Below are 19,960 nucleotides of genomic sequence, written 5' to 3' on the forward strand. Positions count from 1 at the left end.
AATATACAATCCCAACAAAGAAAATTATATCTACGAGCTACGAAGAGGAAAAAAGATGAAGAGAAAAACGATAATAAAAACTAAAATAATAAAAAAAGAAAAAAGAAGGTGTGTTTACCTTTTGGGGGGAAGCAAAACGAGACTACGAGCTTCGTTGGAATCAATCACCACTGAAAAACGTCGCCGGTAACTCAAAAATTTTGATTAGCCGAGTAACTTTATGAAACAAAAATTTTTATTAAATAAAAATAACTATTTTTGCTCAAAAGGATTTTTTCACCTTTCTAGCCTTTTTTTCTTCCTTCTCCCCTCCTCTCTCTACCAAAGTAGTGGTAGTATTTATAGGAGAGAATGGCATATTTTTTCTCTTTTCCACCAATGGGGGAGAAAAGTATTTATAGGAAAGGATGGGAGCAATTGGAACATGAGTTCCTAAATCAGTTTTATAGTACAAGACGTACAGTGAGCATGATAGAGCTCACAAATACTCGGTAAAGAAAGGATAAGCCAGTCATCGACTTCATCAATCGATGGAGAAATGCTAGTCTAAACTGCAAAGATAGGCTCAGTGAAGCTTATGTAATAGAGATGTGCATCCAAGGAATGCACTAGGGGCTTCTCTATATTTTGCAAGGAATTAAACCAAAATCCTTTGAAGAGTTAGCTACTCGTGCTCATGACATAGATTTGAGCATGTATTCTGCTGGAAAGGAAGGAGCGCCTATCCATGACCCTCGAAGGGGAAAGGATAAGCAAGAACCCAAAAGATGGGGAAAGTTTGTCCGCAAAAATGAAAACAAGGAGTCCATGAATGTTGATGTGTCTCCTGTAAAGTTCACCACAAAGGTGAGTAAGAAGAAAAGTGTGAAGACGACTTATGGAGCACGTCCAAATCAGAAAACTTTAAAGGAGATGCAAGAAAATGAATATCCCTTCCTTGATTCAGCTGTTGCTGAAATTTTTGATGAACTCCTTGAGCATAAGCTTATTGAACTCCCAGAGATGAAGTGACCCAACGAAGCTAGGAGGACCAATGACCCTAATTATTGCAAATATCATAGGCTCATAAGTTACCCTCTAGAAAAGTTTTTTGTCTTTAAAGATAAAGTCATGCAACTGGCAAAAGAGAAAAAGATCTTCTTCGATGATGAGACGACCAGTTCTCATCAAATATCTATCATATTTGGCTTACTCGATCCAGTACAAATATGTTTCAAAGAGCATAATGAGAAAATATTAGAGCCTCATAGGTTTTTAATTGACGAAGGCGATGATGAAAGTTAGACTCTGGTGACCAGGCACAGATGCAGGAGGACAAGTCTACGAAAGAAGTCGATCGAGCAGCCAACCAAAAGAAGAATGGTGAAGAAACCAAGAAAATAGAAGATGGTTGAACTTTCAAAAAGGATAACCATCACAGAGCTTTACTCCCTAAAACTTTGGCGTCCGACGAATTTAGAGGAATTCTTACCGAGTTGGTTTCGTGTAAAGACTGCTCAAGTCAACCTTGAGGTGTCTTGTTTTAATACCACCAAAGAGGGGGCAAAGTGTGAGAATATACCCATTGAAGTTCCTTCATCTTCCGAAAATCTTGCTGAAACTCTTGGCGAAGAGGCACATATGTGTGCTACAAAAATCACATTCACAAATAATGATCTTCTGCTTAGTGAGGCCCTACATAACTGTCCCTTATACATAGTGGGTCAAATTCTAGGAAAGAAGATCAATAGAATCTTGATAGATGAGGGATCTGGAGTCAACATCCTGCCTATCCGCACAATGAAGGAACTTGGCATCGCTACTAGCGAACTGGATGAAAGTCGTATAATGATCCAAGGCTTCAACCAAGGAGGCCAAAGGTTTATGATATGTATCAAGTTGGGGATTCGTATGGATGATTTTCAATCAAACCCATTGATACATGTGATCGATGCCAAAACTTTATACAATATATTATTTGGTAGGCCTTGGGTGCACGGGAACAAAATTATCTCGTTCTCTTACTATCAATGCTTGAAGTACCTCGAAGGCAGAGTGATAAGAAAGATAGTTGCTGATAACAAGCCATTCACTGAAGCTGAGTCACATTTTGCTGATGCAAATTCTACTTAAAGAAGCATGTTCTGGATGAGAAAAGAGTTGAAAATGTCACTAAGACCAAGTGTGAAGATCTTGCATCTAAGAAGGTCGCGGTGACTGTCAAAAAAGTCAACACCAAGAAGACTCTCTCTACTTCAAATAAAGAAAGTATTACTTCTACGAAAAAGAAGGCAACTCCCGTTCTTCGCTATGTATCGAAGGTAAAGAAAGAGAAAGATCACCCATCGAATTTCCAAGATAATATGCCAAAGGGGATAACTTTACCTATCAGGAAGATTGATGCAATAAATCCATCCTTAAGACTTATTGAAGAGTCTGTGGCTCAAAATCTGCCATAAGATATGACACTCCCTACGAAGAGTACGAAAGAAGGCTTTGACCCAAATGCATACAAGCTATTTGTAAAGGTTGGATACAATCCTAATGAGTCATCAAGGTTGGACAAACTTCCATCGGAGGGTAAAACCAGGAAGGCACGTGAAGGCCTAGGATACACGCAGCCACCTCCAATTCGTATCTCCATAAGAAGGGCAGTCAGTAATTATATTACCGTGGAAGAAAAATCCACTGCTGCTAATAAAAGACCCTCTGTATTTGACCGACTTGGAGGGTCAACTACAAGAACTTCTGTGTTTGAAAGGTTGGGACCTCTAAATAAGAGAAAAACCAACAAGTGTAAGAGGAGTCGTCAAAGCACGATGATGCACTCTTCACTTAAAATACAAAAAGATTTCCAAAGTATGATTCCTTTTAGAATAAAACGATAGATAAAACTGGTATTTTTATGCAACAAGGTGTTAAAAGCAAAGGCTCATGTTGTGGTTTATACCAATGAATGTGAGAAAGATAAAGAAAGTGTTGGCTTTTCATATCATGTTACGACCTAGAATGAGAATGAGGCCTCATCTCAAATGAAGGTTGATGAAGAGATGGAAGATACTTTCTGATGTCTCCACATATCTATCAACGATGATGATCCTCAAGATAAGAAAGATGCTGGAGATGCTCCATCTCAACTTGAAGAAGGAGTAAAAGCTACAATAGATCCCTTGAAAGAAGTTAATCGTGGAACTGATGAAGACCCAAGACCAACTTATCTAAGTATTTTTCTAGAGATGGAGGAAGAAATCTCTTATATGGACATACTCAAAAAATATATGGATGTCTTCGCTTGGAGCTATAAGAAAATACTTGGCTTAGATCCAAAAGTAGCGGTCCATCAGTTGGCGGTCAAGAATGGTGCTCATCCTGTTAAGCAAGCTTAGAGACGCTTTAGGCTAGAGTTGGTTCCACTAATCCAAAATGAAGTTAATAAACTCATTAAAGCTGGCTTTATTCACGAAGTCAAATATCCCACGTGGATTTCAAGTATTGTTCCAGTACGGAAGAAGAATGGCTAAATTTGAGTTTGTGTCGACTTTCGAGATCTCAATAATGCATGCCCTAAGGATGATTTTCCAATCCCTATACCAGAGTTGATGATCGATGCTACCACTGGTTATGAGGCAATGTCCTTCATGGACAGTTCATCCGGGTACAACCAAATCCGCATGGCGCCAAAGGATAAAGAGCTAATCGCATTTCGTATGCCCAAAGGTATTTATTGCTACAAGGTGATGCCTTTTAGTTTGAAGAATATTGGCGCTACTTATCAAAGGGCTGTACAAAACATCCACAAAAATGTTGAATGCTACGTGGATGATCTAGTGGTGAAGTCAAGAGAGAGCGACGACTACTTAAAAGACCTAAGAATGGTATTGGAGTTACTTAGAAGATATCAACTTAGGATGAATCCATTGAAGTGTGCCTTCAGAGTTACTTCTAGAAATTTTCTTGGTTTCATTGTGCGACACCGAGTAATTAAAATTCATCAAGCCAAGGTTAATACAATTTTGAAGATACCCGAGCCTCGAAATATTCATGAATTAAAAAGCCTTCAAGGAAGGTTAGCATATTTAAGGAGGTTCATCTAAAACTTGGCCGAAAAATGTCAACCATTTAGTCGTCTCATGAAGAAGGATACTCCCTTCGAATGGAACCAAGCTTGTAGTAACGCCTTTAAGAGTATTAAATCATACTTAATGAAGCCACCAGTTCTTGCGGCACCCATACTTGGGAAACCATTGATACTCTGCATCGCGGCACAAGAGAGGTCAGTTGGAGCGCTACTGGCTCAAGAAAATACTGAAGGTAAAGAAAACTCACTTTACTAGTTGAGCAGAATGGTGACACCAAATGAGATGAAGTATTCTCCAATTGAAAAGTTATGTTTGGCATTGACTTTCTCCATCCAAAATATGAAACACTACTTTTAAGATCATGTTGTCCATCTCGTGTCTAGGGCAAATCCCATCAAGTTTGTGATGTCAAAACCAGTCCTAAGTGACCGACTTGCAAGGTGGTACCTTCAATTTCAACAGTTTGAGATTGTGTACGTTCCCCAAAATGCTGTAAAAGGATAAACATTGGATGACTTTTTGGCAGATCACCCAATACCTAATGACTGGGAGCTAAGCGATGAACTCCCTGATGAAGATGCAATGGCTGTTGAAGTTAGATCCCCATGAAAGATGTACTTTGATGGTTCTGCACGAGATGGAGCTGGTGCTAGCGTAGTGTTTGTCACTCCACAAGAAGAGGTTATCCCCTATCTTTTACCTTGATGAATCATTGCTCCAATAATGTTGCTGAATATCAAGCTCTTATACTTGGACTTGAGATAGCTGTCGATATAAAGAAACTATAATTATAAGTTTTTGGTGACTCCTAATTGGTGATCAAGCAGTTTTTGGGAAGCTACGAAGTCCGAAAGCCTGAGTTAAGACCATATCATGATTATACACAGAAGTTGATGGGATGGCTTGGAGAAGTAACCCTCCAGCATGTGCCAAGGAAATAAAATAAGCAAGTTGATGCCCTAGCTATTTTAGCTTCTACTCTAACTCTTCCCAATCAGACACGAGTTACCATTCGCCAAGAATAGGTAGTACCATCATTAAATAAAGACGAAGATATAAAAGGTAAGGTTAAATACCTCATCGTTATGTCTGAAGTCGTAAAGGAGGATTGGTGATAACCTATCACTGACTACTTGTGTTATGGAATACTTCTAGAAGATCCAAGGAGAAAGACTGACATTCATCGTCGTGCACCTCGCTTTCGTTACTGCAAAGACACACTGTACCAAAGGTCATTTGAAAGAGTACTCTTACGGTGTTTGGATGAGGAAAAATCAATTCAAGCTTTGCAAGAAGGGCACTCGGGAGTTTGTGGATCACATCAGTCTGGACCGAAGCTCCATTTTTATATTAAAAAGATGGGATATTATTGGCCAACGATGGTGAAAGACTGCTTGGACTATGCTAAAAGATGCAAAGCTAGCCAATTCCATGCAAATTTCATACATCAACCTCCAGAGGTACTATACCCAACTGTAGCATCTTGGCCATTCAATACTTGGGGAATGGATGTTGTTGATCCACTACCAAAATCTTCTGGTGGATACTTATACATCTTGGCCACAACAGATTACTTCTCAAAATGGGCTGAAGCTGTTTCTCTCAAGAAAGTAAAGAAGGAAAATATTGCAAACTTCATCTGAGTGAACATCATCTACCGCTTTGGAATTTCTCAGTACAAAATAATTGACAATGGAAAGCCTTTTGATAACAAGTTGATGAACAAAATTTGTAATCTCTTTGGTTTTAAGCAGCACAAGTCTTCTATGTACTATGCTGCCGTCAATGGTCTAGCCGAAGCATTCAATAATACTTTATGCAATTTGTTGAAGAAGGTCATCTCCAAGTCCACACGATACTGGCATGAGCAAATGAAAGAAGTTTTATGGGCGTACAGGATAAATTATCGTAATCCGATGCAAGCAACCCCATACTCACTTGCTTTTGAAGTTGAAACAGTCTTGCCACTTGAGCGTTAAATACCTTCTTTAAGACTGGCTATTTAAGAAGGGCTCACCGGTCAAGAAAATACTAAGTTGCATCTTGCGGGGTTAGAAGCTCTTGATGAGAAGAGGCTAGAGGCTCAACAAAATCTTGAATGTTACCAAGCCCGGCTATCTCGTTCTTTTAATAAAAGGGTTCCCTTGAGGTGCTTCCAAGTTGGAGATCAAGTCCTTGCAGTAAGAAGACCCATTATCACTTCTCGTAAGTCTGGGGATAAATTCACCCCAAAGTGGGATGGACCATACGTCGTACAAGAGGCATATTCAAATGGTGCTTACAAGCTTGTTGATGCAGATGGCGTGAGGATTGGCCCCATCAATGCCAAGTTCTTTAAAAAATACTATCGTTGAAGGAAGATGACACTCCTTAAGGCACGAGTATAAACTGTATGTCTACTCCTGGCCCGCAAGAGTATAAACTGTGAACGGCTCAAAAAAAATATCCGCTGGGTTGAAAACCTCGAAAGAGGCAGCCTAGGCAAAAGTTAGGATGTAAAATAGAAAAGAAAGAAAACACTCACCCCAGAACTACGTTGTGGCTTGATCCTCTTCATTGAGGTACGTAGGCGCTTGAAATTTTATTCTGAGTTCAGTTGCATGAGTGTCAAAAAAATAAATGTTCCCCCTCATATAAAAAATTCAATCTTAAAAAACTTTTAACATCATCAATCTTCAGACTTGCACCAATTGTTGGTGACTCAATGGGGGCAGATCCCTATGAAGTATAAGCTTCTTGGACATAAGCTGAAGTCTTCAAATTCACTAAGTCTTGATGTTGGAGCTTTCAAGTTACCATATTGGAGCTTGCAAATTCACGAAGTCTGATAGTTAAAGTCTTTAAATGACCTATGCATATAAGTTGAAGTTTTCAAATTCACTAAGTCTTCATGTAGAAGATTTTAAGTTACTATATTGGAGCCTGCAAGTTCACGAAGTCTGATAGTTAAAGTCTTCTTATGCATATAATTTGAAGTCTTTAAATTCACTAAGTCTTCATGTTGGAGCTTTCAAGTTACCATATTGGAGCCTGCAAGTTCACAAAGTCTGATAGTTAAAGTCTTTAAATGACCTATGTATATAAGTTGAAGTCTTCAAATTCACTAAGTCTTCATGTTGGAGCTTTCAAGTTACCATATTGGATCCTGGAAGTTCATGAAGTCTGATAGTTGAAGTCTTCAAATGACCTATGAATATAAGTTGAAGTCTGCAAATTCACTAAATCTTTATGTTGGAGATTTCAACTTCACCATATTGAAACCTGTAAGTTCACGAAGTCTACAAGTTGAAGTCTTCAGATGCTCTACGACTATAATTTGAAGTCTTTAAGTCTTCCATATTGAAGCTTTCAGAGTTTAAAAGTTGGAGTCATCAGGTGCTTTGATTTATAAGTTGAAGTCTTTAAATCCTTCTAACCTTCTTGAGTTTACCTTTCAATCTTCATGAAATTATCTTTTTTCTTATGGCGGGAACGAGTAGTCATCTCGATGCGCCATAAGATTACCCTGAAATTACCCTTTTCTTATGGTGGGGATGAGTGGTCATCCCATTGCGCCGTAAGATTATCATAAAATTACCTTTTACCTTTTTTTAATGACGGGGACGAGTGGTCATCCCGTTGCGCCATAAGATTACCATAAAGTTACCTTTTACCTGTTCTTATGGCGGGGACAAGTAGTCATCCCGATGCGCCATAAGATTACCCTGAAATTACCCTTTTCTTATGTCGGGGACGAATAGCCGTCCCTATGCGTCGTAAGACTACCTTCTAAGATTACCTTACTTATGGTAGGAAAGAAAATCTATACCTTTGCATCATAAGACTATATTCTTTACCTAAAAGGCGTTATCTTGAGCAAAAGCTTGTAGTTCACCTAAAAAAAAAAAGAAGAAGAAAGAAAGAAAAAGGGGAACGAAAAAAAGAAGAAGGAATGCTTACCTAAATTTGACGAGTATCTCGATCGACAAAGATGGATCAAATTACACTCTTGAGTTTGCTCGCCTACCAAAAGTGTTGTAAATATTAGAGTTCTCTTTCCAACGAAAAAATGACACTCAAAATTTCAACACTTCCACGCCTAGATATGATTTGTCTTGCGAAGCCACGCAAACCTGAAATTGAAAATGTATTAGCAGGCAGAGGCAACTTTAAAAAATTATCTAGGGTAATTCTGAAGTTTTTAAATCATGAATTTTGGATATGTTATATATTTTCGAGTCTAGTTTTGAAAAAATGAAGTGGTTCATGATTTCATCGCTCCTACTTTGAGATATGAAGGCTTTAGTGAAGACGCGCAGATCTGAAATTTTCAGCATGGCAAAATTTAAAGTCTAACTTCAAAATTGTCTAAAATAATGCTGAAGGTATTAAATCATGAATTTTGGATATGTTGTATATATTTGAGTCTAATTTCATAAAAAACCAAGCGTCTTATGATTTCATCATTTCTACATTGAGATATAAAGATTTTAATAGAGGTGCACAGATCTGAAATTTTCAGCATGATAAAATTCAGGGCTAACTTCAAAAAATTATCAAGAATTATATTGAAGGAGTTTAATTCTTAATTTTGGATATGTTGTAGATCTTGAAGTCTAATTTTTAGAACATTAAACAGATCATAATTTCAATATTTCTACAATGAGATATGAATTTTCTACCACTAATATGCTGTGCTGAAAAAAAAAAAAGTGACGAAAATAAGAGAAAAGTGGGAGCAAAAGAAATTACCTCAATATTATTGATGACTTGGAAACCCCAAAATTGATATTGAAAAAGTGGAGAAACTACATCCTTTTATAAAGTTGTAGGATGAATGTTTCCTTCTCCAATATAAATTCAGATTGGAATAGTTTCCATCTCCAAATTCAAATTGGAGATTGTTTCCTTCTCCAATATAAATTCAGATTGAAATAGCTTCCATCTCCAAATTCAAATTTGAGATTATTTTCTTCTCATACAAATTCAAATTGAAAGTTCTTTGCTTCTCCAATCTAAGTTCAAATCGAAAGAGTTTTATTCCTGATTAAGTAAGGCAATGAAAAAGTCTTCCAAAATCTATTTGAAATTGAATATCATGCCTCACCAATGGGTCTTAAGTGTAGAGATTCATGGAAAAAAATGAGAGTTTTGAGAGGCAATATCAATATGGTTCAGCTTTAAATTTTTAAATAAGATATTCATATATATGAGGATCGTTGAAGCACGAAGGAAACATGCTTAAATAAGCATACTTCAAGGCTAGTCTCCAAAATATTAAATGTCTCGACAAGTCTTGAAGTAGGAGACATTTGTGGGCGATCCAATGTTATTAAATTTAAATCCGTACAAAATTTGAATTATATTAAATTTAAAATATATTAGTCCCAAATAAATATTGCAGATTAATAGAATTGAATTAATTATTTAAGTCCAAACATATATTAGTTTAATTAAAGTCCAATTTTTTATTGGGCTAGCCCATTGATTTGGGCTACAAATGATGAACCCACTTTACTAAGCCCAAGATATTGTCATATTCTAGAGGCCCAAATAAGCACCACATGTCAAATGACGTGACATGCCAAGTCAAGTGAAAGAGACAATAGGACCATGCCACGTGTCAAAATAATGCAGTAAATTAAAAACCCATAAGAAATGCCATGTCACTTAAACCTGATTGATCAAAGGAAGTTCATGTTTATCATGACTCTCTACTTCCTACAACTATAAATAGGGGCCTCATAATTCAGAAAAGAGACCAACAAGTTTAACAAGAAGCAAGAGAGAGCTCGTGGATCAAACCAGCAGATTTCTCTACAAATTCAAGAACAAGCTCAAGATTTCAAGATCAAGAGTTCAAAGTTCAAGAACAAGCTCAAGATTTCAAGATCAAGAGTTCAAGGTTAAAGAACAAGCTCAAGATTTCAAGATCAAGAGTTCAAGCTTCAAGAACAAGTTCAAGCTTCAAGAACAAGTTCAAGCTTCAAGATCAAGACTACAAGATTCAAGAACAAGCTCAACGGCCCTTGAATTCAAGTACAAGTCAAGATCAAGTTCATCAAGTCTTCAAATCAAGTTCAAGTTCAAGTTCAAGATCAAGACCGCAAGATTCAAGAACAAGCTACCAAGCCCTTGGATTCAAGCACAAGTCAAGATCAAATCCGTCAAGTTCAAGTTAAAAGTTCAAGATCAAGCTCGAAGCCCTTGAATTTATAGTTGAAAAGACGAATCAGAGGAATCATAGAGATTGTAACACTCACTTATTGAAATCAATAAATCGATTGCTTCAGTATTTTTCTTGTCTCGATTATTATTTTTGGTCTCGAGAATTTTATTGCCCAACAAATGCTCAATTAAAAAAAGGTAAAATGGACATTTATGACATGTCTGTTTCAGCTGCTTCAATCGTAGTTTTATTAGATCACCTCAAATTAATTATTATAAGTCATCTAGGTATTAAAAAATTAATAATATTTAATAAATAATAAAATAGATATAAATGATAAATCAATTTTTGATGTTTTAAATTAATAGGACATCTTATATGAGACTTATTTACAAAAAGTCACAAGTATGTTTGCTCCATGACTTTACTATATTACCCCTAATTAATTATTGTAAGACATTTACATATAAGAAAATTAATAATATTTAATAAAAAAATAAAATAGACATTTATGATATGTTTACTTCAGCTGCTTCAATCGTAATTTTACTCTATCACCCCTAATTAATTATTGTAAGTCATTTAGGTATTAAAAAATTTAATAATATTTAATAAAAATAAAATTGACATAAAATGATAAATTAATTCTTGATGTTTTAAATTAACATGACATCTTATATGAGACTCATTTAAACTTTTTTCACAAATATTTTCTCATAGTAATTTTGCTATATCATTTCTAATTAGGTATTATAAGTCATTTATGACATATCCACTTCGCTGCTTCAATCATAAAATTTGGTTGAATGTCGAATTTATTTCAGTGCTACTTAAATTGGAATGGAAGAAAAAGTCTGTCCCAAATTATGTGTCGTCATTTGATAGGACACGATATTTAAGAAATAAGTTTTGACTTTGTTAAAGTTACAAAATTACCCTTCTTAAAGAAAGGAATAATAGTATTTAAAATTAAGTGGGATCACTTTTAACTGAAAAAATAAATTAAAAAAAAAGAGTAATTGTATTTAAAATCAAGTAGGACCACTAAGGGTAAAATTATAATTGTGTCTTTAAAAACTTACCAAATAAGGAAAGGCAACATTCTTTTTGGGACGGATCAAAAAGAAAATGACGACACATAATATGGGACGGAGGGAGTATAAATCATAATAATTAAAAACTTAAATTATTTTAAGAATATAATTGAATATCAATGCGACAGAAATTTGAATAAGGAGAGTAACATATATTATTTGAAAATTACATAAAAAATATTATAAATTACAATAGCTTACAATTTAAAATATTTAAGAACATATTAAGAATCTGATTGATTATCTAAATTATATTTGTGTCACGTAAATTCGGGATAGTTTTGACATTTTATAATTTGCATGTTTTATTGTTTTAATTTAGTAATTTGTTGATCCAAATGATGTTTTCGAATTTAACATGTTTTAAAAATTTAGTACTTTATTTATTTTAATTTATTTAATTTATTTTGATAAAATATTATATATTTAAAAATTATGCAAAAAAAATAATTATAAGTCATAACTATTAACACTTATAATATTTTAAAAACATATAGTAAAAATATGATTGACTTTTGAAATTCTAGTAGTGTCACATAAGTTGCGATCAAGCAAGTAACATAAATTATTTGAAATTACATTAAAAGATACTAAAATCAGAAAGATTAACAACTTAAAATATTTTTACAAAATGTATTAGTAAAAAAAAATTAGTTGACTCACTAAAGTCTAAAACTGGGATAAAGCGAGTAACATAAATTACTAAATTATATTAAAGATACTATAAATCACAATGATTAACAATTAATTATTTTAAAAATTGATTGACACTCCAAATGCTATTTGTGCTACATAAATTGAGATAATGTAAATAACATATATTGGGCGCATGCTGACACAAGTTACGGTATCTAGTAGATATATAAATGTGAGTGAAGCACACAGGAGACGGTTGTCATGTGTGCTTCTTCACAGGCTATTTCAGTATTTTCATGCTTCAGCCGGGGGTATTATGGTGTTTTCACTTGTTGATTCTTGGTAATATTTCCATATCAATATGCGTGGCTTCGTTGTGTACAACACCTAGGGGTGTACATAGGTTGGGTTGGTTCGGTTTTTTTATTAAAATATAACCAAACCAATAATGTCGATTTTCTAAATCTATAAACCAAATCAAACCAATATGCAATCGATTTTTTTATTTCGGTTTTAGTCGGATTTTTTTGTTTTTTTTTCGATTTTTCAGTTTTCTCAATTTTTTTACAATTATAATGTGATTGAAGAAAAAAATTAAATGTTTTCACTAAAAAGATAAAAAAAAAAATATGGTCATAGAGTAGTTCCAATAAAAATTAAATTGAAAAATTACTAAGACGTCTAAACTACTATCTCTCAAAGTAATATTATGTGGATACCTAAGTAGTTCAATTTCTAAGTCACTAGTCATAGTAGCTTATCTGAAAGTTTCCTTCACATAAAATGTGAGCACACAAAACAATGAAGTATTAGACAACTTATTAAAAACTTAACTCCATAAAGTAATTAATTATAACATAATTCTATAAAAAGAGAAAGAAGAGAAACAAACCTAAATCACAACTTGACGAATGAGAAAAGTAAGATGAGAAAATAATGAGAACTCTCTGAAAACTTGGAAAGTAAAATGTAAAAAGTGAAGCAATTAAAGAGTTTTAGTTTTTTATATTAACTAGCTAAACCTTACGTATCTTGCTCGTGTAATATTTGATTATTTAAAATTAGATACTTTTGTCTATTGCAAAATTTTTTAATGAAGAGCAAAAAATTTAAATCACTTCTCAAAGATCCTTCACACTTTAATAAAGTAGCGCAAACATAACATATGTTTTATTAAAATATATAATAAATTTTCAGTTCTTAAATATTGAAGAAATAATTTTGTGTAAAGCAGACACTTTTAACGAAGGACAAAAATTTCAAATATTTCTGAATACCGAATCAAATAAAAACGAAGTTGAAAGAAAACAAACCAAACTGAAATAGTTCGATTCGGTGTTCGATGTCTACTTTTAAAATTGTAAATTAAAGAATTAAATTGAAATTTGATAAAATCGATCAAAGAGCAGAACGTGTACTTCTAATCAACGCCTTAACAACATAAATCGTGCCAATATGAATGAGAAATAATTCTTTTTTTTTAAAAAACACCTTTAAACCCTCTCGTAATCGACACAAAGTCTCAACCACACACTTACATAATTTTTCTTTACCTGCACATCACGCGAAAGCCAACAATTGAAATTACAATAAATTATACGATAAAAAAACGTTAATAAAAGATGCATAATATTTAATATTGTTGACCTACAAATTAAAAACTAATATTAAAGAACATAAAATTAATCTTCTCTTGAACATACTCTTTAACAATTAAATTGTGAATGTTATTCTATTATTTATTGGAAAAAAAGAATGCTCAATATATAGATGTACGATTTTTTTCCTTTTAAGATAGAGTTTTTGAAACATGGAAGAAATCTAATCTAATTTGAGAAACTTTTTTCATAAAAAATTAATTATTATAGAAGATCAAGACAGACGAAACTTAAAAGAAAAGAAAATTAAGGACTCCTAATTAAATCAAAAACCATACTTAAAAGAAAGAAATTAGGTCGTATGTTAACTACAATCTGACGCTACTTATTTTTTTTTCTTTTTGAGGTGGGACGTGTTTTCTTTTAGTAAAAATAGTTAAATAAGAATTTGATAAAATAATAAAAAGATATTTTTTATTATGCATTTAAAACTTTTTAAAATTTAATACTTATTAAAATTTTCTTATTCTAAGGCTTTTATATTTGTTTCTAAATTTTTCAAATCTTATTAAAATCAAATTTAGTTGTTTTATCATTCTTAAACTAATGAAAAAAATATTAGTTGTCATTAATTCTGACGACTTCTAATAAGAAAAGATTTTATCATAAATAGATATTAATTAATTATTAACTTTTAAAAATTAGAAAAAAATAGTGAAAAGATGATTTTGTCTAAAGCAAAAATTTCTAATGAAGGACAAAAAGTTCAAATAATATTTTTAAGGCCCGTCACACTTTTAATATATTACAGATATAGATTATAGATTATAGATATAAATATAGATATAGATATTGGGTTTTGTATTAATTTGTTATTAATGAATCCAAAAATATATATCTATTTTCTGAATATAAAAAAAATAATAAAAGTAATTAGAAAGTAGATTATAAATAATATTTTTTTATGTATAAAAAATTAAAATTATATATATATTACATCAGTTCAATTTGATTTTATTTTTTCTAATATCAAATCAAATCAAGAGTGATTAATTTTTTTTTTTTGCCAACACCAAATCAATCAAATCAAACTATAAGTCTGATTTTATCCTCGATTTTAACAGTTGGATTTGTACACCGACAACACCGCTGGCCATTAGTTCATCTTCTCAGTTATTCTTTTCCCGTACCAAGCATATCTGCATTTTCTCAACTGTTCATTTCCATTTTCAGGTTCTTTTCTCCTATTTATGTGCTTAATTATGATTTCTTTGGCTTCAATTTCAGCTTATTCAGTAAAACTATTATTTCTTTGTGCGAATTGTGGGTGAAAAATTGTGACTCATTCTTTATTTTATCTGTTTCTCTTTCAAATTATAGGGCTTATTTTACTTGTATTTGCAAATTTATTGTTTGAATGTCCAAATAATTTAGGAGAAAATAAACTGTGAGTTATCTTTTTGGATTCACTCTTTTATTCTTTGCTGTATTGGTTTGAGCCAACTTTTGCTCTATATCTGTTTGTGATAATTCTCGATCGAAACTGCCTGTTTGGAAGACACAGGAGGAATATTAGTTGTTCCGCACAAATTAGGTAGTTTACTTGAGGTATCGAGCTATATTTGAAATATTCTTACTGAAATAAAACACTATATTTCCTTGTGAATTTTGATGATCGCTAGACTCGGGGCTGTTGTTTCTTAAATTAAATGGGACAAGTTATAAGGTGAAGAACAGGAATTTGGAGCTGGACATATTTACAGTGATGGCAAAAATAAATATATTTATTCAGAAAATAAGAAAACTTCTACTTCTTCGAGTGTTCCAACAAAATGCTCCTACAACAAGAGGATTCGAAATAGAGAGTGCTGAAAAAGAGAAAAGGAACTAAGAAAAAGTGAAGAGCTTCTTACTGTGATAAAGAAGAATGTGGAACAAGGGTCGTGGCCACGTGAAGAAGATAATAAACACAAAGAATTCATTGAAAGGAAGAAACTACTGGAAACTGAATTACTACTTTCTTTTAATTTCGTTGCCAGAAACTGCCGTCCAAATGAAGTAAGCATGGACTAGAAAGCACCCCATCCTATTTAAATTATACACAGAATTAATTTTAGCCTTTCCTTAGAATCCTTTGAGGCCCAAGTTATGAATATAACTGAGTAAAGCTCTTACTGAAAAGCGCCAAAAATAGCTTTTGTAGCCTAACATGCCCATTAATCTACGTTGTCATTTGTAGGATCAAGTACCACACATGTTCCAACCATTTCTGCACTTAGATGTACGACTGTTATAAAGTTGTGGAAGAATAAGAATAAGACGCTTAATACAAAGAGGAACCCACAAGTTGCTACATTGAATGGTGATAAGTCATTTGGGATGTTGCAGTTCCATGTATGTATAAATACTTCTCAGTGAATTCAGACAGAGTTAGAAGTTCTTCAGAAGAGAATTATTACCCTTTTTGAGGAATTCTGAATCAGCTCATGTAGAAGATTTCTCAAATACGTTAGGAAAGAAGTTTGAAATCTTAAGCAGGATCACAATTTATCCTCAAGCCAATGATATGAATGCCTTTGAATATTTAAAGAATGTCAATTTTCTTCCACCTGCCTTGCCTGACGCTGTCATTTATGTTGCTTCTTGGATGTCTCTCTGCTCCTTCACCATCTTTGTTGCTCATTCAAATCTTTGTTCTGATTTCCTTCCTTCAGCTTCTTTCAGTGATTTTAAGGCTGGGAGCTATAAGCTCTTTTAAATTTCTCAAGATTTGTCATCAATCACTTTCCTCCGACTTTAGTTCATGTTATATTTCATTTTTTCCTTTTTCCTTTTTCTGATTGCGTTTGATTTTTTTATTCTTTATTTTTGTTATTAATAACATAATATTGTTGTTTCAAAGGTAAATCAATTGATCCTGCCACAATCAGGATTCACCAACATTTTACATATTTTTTCTAACCATACACAATACAACTATCAAATACAAGGTAGGTGGTTAGATATATGTGTGTCTTTCATTCTTGTGTGAAGGTTACCCGATTAAAATGTATAATTTACAGATTGCACTTCTTGGGGATGAATCAAGATATACATGATTAAAAGAACATCACTAAGCTATCGATAGCTGGCATTTACTGTACATAAAGAGCATGTATTTTTCACTTCTTAATTGTTGTCTCTTTCAAAACCTGGAAAACTTTCAGCTGCTGTATCGCTCAAAAGACGGGTTGACATAGATGTAGATATATCTCTATTCGTACATGGTTTGCTGGGAGTCAAGAATATCACGTGCTTGCTACATGTGCACATCATGGTGATTATTTAAGTCTCAATATATTACCAACTTAGATCTACATAATAGTTTTTCGCTTGATGCTTACACCAAATCATGTTTTATTGACTTCACTTATACAAGGTTACATTAGGTGTGGTGTTGTTGTTTAACTGAAATCTCATGAGAAATGGAGACACTAAGATGCTATTTGATGTTAAGATTAGTTCATGACAAAAACACTTGAAACATTCTTACATTTACCTTGCTTTTGCACAATTGTTGTTCAGGCTGTTGTATCGGTTGGTGTACATGTTCCTCTACTATTGCTTCTACTGAAATTCAGGAGTTCTTGCGATGTTTAAATCTTTGATGTGAAATAATTCTATTAAGCGTGAGTAGAGGTACAGTCAAACTTGAATGATAATCTAACAAGCTTATGTAAGTTGGGAAGTCTCTGATTGTTCTGATTTGCTTGCATAGAGAAAATCCTTGGAGATCATAGCTGGTCAAGTATGAATTTTCCCACAAAGCTATGAACGGATTGCGCAATTGGCACCAAGACCTTCAGTTTCTCAATCTGCCACAACTACTCCCGAATTCAATGCATAGGAGAAATTTTAATATTCTGGCCTGTCCCATTTTTGAATTGTTTGGTGCTTTGCAGTATAATTTTGGCCCAATACTTTACATTATATGATGAAATTAAAATTTTTTTCTTACCAAAGATTAATTTAGTCTAAACACTGGCCATGACGATAAAAGTTCAACAACAAATGACTCAAAACACACTTTCAACTTTTATGTTAAAATTAGATTTAAACAAAAAAAACTCTGATATAATTCTGATTGGGACATACAAAATCGACGGTTATAAATTATAGCTAGTGATACTAGTGCGGGCTTCTGCGTCTAGTATGATTAATAGAGATGAAATGCCAAGAGAGGAGTTTATATTTATTTACTGTGCCCTACCAAAGACAAAACTAGAGAGGGGAAAGTAGTATCTTTTTCATCATTCTGGGAAGTTGTTTGTTGGGGGATATTGAATAGGTCAAAAACAAAATGCATGAGTCCATTATTTAAATTATTATTTATTCATTTAAAATTATGTAGTAAATTTCTCAAATTTGGTGGCCAAAAGGCATATTTTACCTCCCAAATTATAAATCTTAAAGTAAGTATTTAACAACCAAAAATTTTGACAAATTTTCTTCAGTGACATTTTCAGTGCTATAGGTATAATTATGTGACATAACCAATAAAAGAAGACTGTGAGAATAAGGAAGGGTACCACTAGCATATGGCATAAAAAACTACCCTTCAAAATTTCTTTTTTTAATGATGAGGGTTTTGCTGGATAAAGTGGCAATAGATATAGGCGTGAAGAGATTTGGTGTAAATTGATCTTCTATATGCAATTGTTACACTATTCATAAAGAAGAGACTACTTTTCACCTCTTCAGTGATTGATGGTAGCATTGCTAAAGATGTTTGAGCCTTCTTCTGTAAGTCTTGTGACATCAAATTAACCGATGGTCAGGTTAGTCAAAGAGCTATGAAATGGGGGTTGCATAAAGGCAAGAATGAAGTCCCATAAGACTGTCCTCCAATGCCTTCCAACAATTATTTGCTGACAAATTGGGAAAATTAAGTGCTCGGCCAGATTTGATAACCACAAAATGACTTCCTGGTTCATCATTCAGCAAGTGATTAAGTTCATAAAATTGATTATTAGGTTGCAATTTCCTGATCTACAACTAACTACTTCTTGGCATGAAATGTATACGACTGTGGAACAATTGAATCCTGTTATCCATTATCAAGCTATTTTCTGGCACCAACCTAATCATTGGTGGGTTAAACTTAATGTTGATGGTTGTAGTTAAGGAAATCCAGGCCCTACTGGAGGAGGTGGTATTATCAGAGATCATGTTGGGGTCATGATCAGCGCATTTGCTGAATTTTATGGTGAATGTTGCAATAACCTTGCAGAAGCTAAGGCTATGCTTACGGAATCTCTATATGTCTCAACAAAGGCCTCAGAAATGTTATCGTTGAATCTGACTCTATGATATTATAAATTTCATCAAGAGAGTTAAAAAATCTCCATGGCAGCTTATTCAAGTCATAGAACAGATTATGGACCTGATCAAGAATAGAAACTTCATCTTTTGTCATACACTTAGAAAGGGTATTAATACTGCCGATATTCTTGCAAATCTGGGAGAAGATACCAAGACTTTATCTATCTTCAATGAGACTGCTTCTATTCCTGCCAACGTCAAAGCCTCAATGAAGCTAGAAGCAGATCAGGTTCAGTCAAAAGAAGAAAAAATATGTTATCAATACTACTAGATGACCTCTTGCTTCTTATGTCTTCTCTGTACGTAATATCTCTTAAAGTTACAAATTTCTCAAGGATCTGGTCCTATATCTATACATTTGCTGGATATGTATGAAAACAATTGCTCAAGATTTTGGTTATAGCCAACTTTCATCATGTTCTGGAGGCTAAGGTTTATGTCCTCTTTCGTGTAATTATGATTTTTGATAAATATACAGGTTTGGAGTCATGCCTAACTCCCCCATCATAAAAATGGAACTACTAATATTTTTTAAACCAACAACGAAAGATAATTTTACTAAATCATTTCAGATAGTTAAACGAATAGTCGAGTCATATGTGAATTTAAAAATTCAACAATTTCAAACAAATGCACAGCAATGGCATCTTTTCAAAGGAAAAATTGTCACCATCTCAATCAATTAAGAATTCATGACTACTAATATTGTTAAGAGTCACATCCACCGGAAAATGAGCTATTTTGTTTTATGAGCAGGGGAAGGTATTTTCTGTGCTAGACACATACACTTTCCACCACAGTGTGCTGGAAATCAGTTGAAAAACTTTTGAAAAACATTTTTAATGTTAAATTATGTATTTCAAATTTATATTGAAATAATGGACGTAACTACAAAATAAATTATTAATTTGAAAATAATATTTGAAGTTTGAAATGCTGATGTTTGTGGCCGAAATTGAAATTTGGCACTTGTGGGGATGCATTTTGCTGTTCCTTGGGACCATTGGCAAATGACAAATGCAACTTCAGCTGTTATGATTTTGTTTTGACAATTCAATATTGATC

General features: G+C 33.4%; 1 long non-coding RNA gene across 4 annotated transcripts; it reads left to right on the plus strand.

Annotated features, from left to right (window-relative positions):
• The first annotated feature begins 14,658 nt into the window (after nt 1-14,658).
• On the plus strand, nt 14,659-17,535 carry LOC124890395. 4 transcript variants are annotated; one of them, XR_007049144.1, is made up of 5 exons: nt 14,672-14,767; nt 15,774-16,524; nt 16,741-16,850; nt 17,099-17,212; nt 17,292-17,535. It is a non-coding gene; the product is annotated as an uncharacterized LOC124890395 (long non-coding RNA). The 4 variants fall into 4 exon arrangements; XR_007049143.1 differs by lacking the exon at nt 15,774-16,524 and having other exon boundaries at nt 14,659-14,767; XR_007049142.1 differs by lacking the exon at nt 14,672-14,767 and having other exon boundaries at nt 14,774-16,524.
• Nucleotides 17,536-19,960: the final 2,425 nt, after the last annotated feature.

The sequence above is a fragment of the Capsicum annuum genome, unplaced genomic scaffold (assembly GCF_002878395.1).
Source record: "Capsicum annuum cultivar UCD-10X-F1 unplaced genomic scaffold, UCD10Xv1.1 ctg1714, whole genome shotgun sequence".
In the NCBI taxonomy this organism is placed as follows: domain Eukaryota; kingdom Viridiplantae; phylum Streptophyta; class Magnoliopsida; order Solanales; family Solanaceae; genus Capsicum; species Capsicum annuum.